This window comes from Perkinsus marinus, assembly GCF_000006405.1.
Source record: "Perkinsus marinus ATCC 50983 genomic scaffold scf_1104296947304, whole genome shotgun sequence".
Lineage (NCBI taxonomy): Eukaryota > Perkinsozoa > Perkinsida > Perkinsidae > Perkinsus > Perkinsus marinus.
Window position 1 is genome coordinate 1 of NW_003210660.1, and position 1,213 is coordinate 1,213.

At 48.1% G+C, this 1,213-nt stretch overlaps 7 non-coding genes across 7 annotated transcripts; all 7 read right to left on the reverse strand.

Moving 5' to 3' along the window:
• Window positions 1-113: 113 nt before the first annotated feature.
• Pmar_PMAR008368 lies at window positions 114-185 on the reverse strand. Its single transcript has one exon. It is a non-coding gene; the product is annotated as a tRNA-Leu (tRNA).
• An 85-nt stretch (window positions 186-270) lies between these two features.
• Window positions 271-342, reverse strand: Pmar_PMAR008369. Its single transcript has one exon. It is a non-coding gene; the product is annotated as a tRNA-His (tRNA).
• An 83-nt stretch (window positions 343-425) lies between these two features.
• Window positions 426-497, reverse strand: Pmar_PMAR008370. Its single transcript has one exon. It is a non-coding gene; the product is annotated as a tRNA-His (tRNA).
• Window positions 498-580: 83 nt separating this feature from the next.
• Window positions 581-652, reverse strand: Pmar_PMAR008371. The gene has a single exon. It is a non-coding gene; the product is annotated as a tRNA-His (tRNA).
• An 83-nt stretch (window positions 653-735) lies between these two features.
• Window positions 736-807, reverse strand: Pmar_PMAR008372. The gene has a single exon. It is a non-coding gene; the product is annotated as a tRNA-His (tRNA).
• An 83-nt stretch (window positions 808-890) lies between these two features.
• Window positions 891-962, reverse strand: Pmar_PMAR008373. The gene has a single exon. It is a non-coding gene; the product is annotated as a tRNA-His (tRNA).
• Window positions 963-1,045: 83 nt separating this feature from the next.
• On the reverse strand, window positions 1,046-1,117 carry Pmar_PMAR008374. Its single transcript has one exon. It is a non-coding gene; the product is annotated as a tRNA-His (tRNA).
• Between the last annotated feature and the right edge of the window lie 96 nt (window positions 1,118-1,213).

The window sequence follows — 1,213 nt, forward strand, 5'->3', positions numbered from 1 at the left end:
GACGTCCTAACCACTAGACGATAGCGACTCAAATAGGCATAAGCCGTTGTCGGTCGACGTGGATCACCTATGACTAAACCTCTTCAAGAAGCGTACAATTTGATACATATTAAAGTCACTACTCGGATTTGAACCGGGGTTGCCACGGCCTCAACGTAACGTCCTAACCATTAGACGATAGCGACTCAAAGAAATATGAGCTGCTGTCCGTCGACGTGGATCACCTATAACTAAACCTCTTCAAGAAGCGTACAATTTGATACATGTCAAAGTTACTACGCGGATTTGTACCGGGGTTGTCACGGCCACAACGTGACGTCCTAAGCACTAGACGATAGCGACCCAAAAATGTGGGCCGTTGTCGGTCCACATGGATCACCTATCGCTAAACCTCTTCAAGAAGCGTACAATTTGATACATGTCAAAGTGACTGCCCGGATTTGAACCGGGGTTGTCACGGCCACAACGTGACGTCCTAACCACTAGACGATACCGACCCAAAAATGTGGGCCGTTGTCGGTCCACATGGATCACCTATCGCTAAACCTCTTCAAGAAGCGTACAATTTGATACATGTCAAAGTCACTACCCGGATTTGAACCGGGGTTGTCACGGCCACAACGTGACATCCTAACCACTAGACGATACCGACCCAAAAATGTGGGCCGTTGTCGGTCCACATGGATCACCTATCGCCAAATCTCTTCAAGAAGCGTACAATTTGATACATATCAAAGTCACTACCCGGATTTGAACCGGGGTTGTCACGGCCACAACGTGACGTCCTAACCACTAGACGATAGCCATTCAAAAATGTGGGCCGTTGTCGGTCCACATGGATCACCTATCGCTAAACCTCTTCAAGAAGCGTACAATTTGATACATGTCAAAGTCACTACCCGGATTTGAACCGGGGTTGTCACGGCCACAACGTGACGTCCTAACCACTAGACGATAGCGACCCAAAAATCTGGGACGTTGTCGGTCCACATGGATCACCTATCGCCAAACCTCTTCAAGAAGCGTACAATTTGATACATGTCAAAGTCACTATCCGGATTTGAACCGGGGTTGTCACGGCCACAACGTGACGTCCTAACCACTAGACGATAGCGACCCAAAATCTGGGACGTTGTCGGTCCACATGGATCACCTATCGTCAAATCTCTTCAGAAGCGTACAATTGATACATACCAAAGTCACTACCCGGATT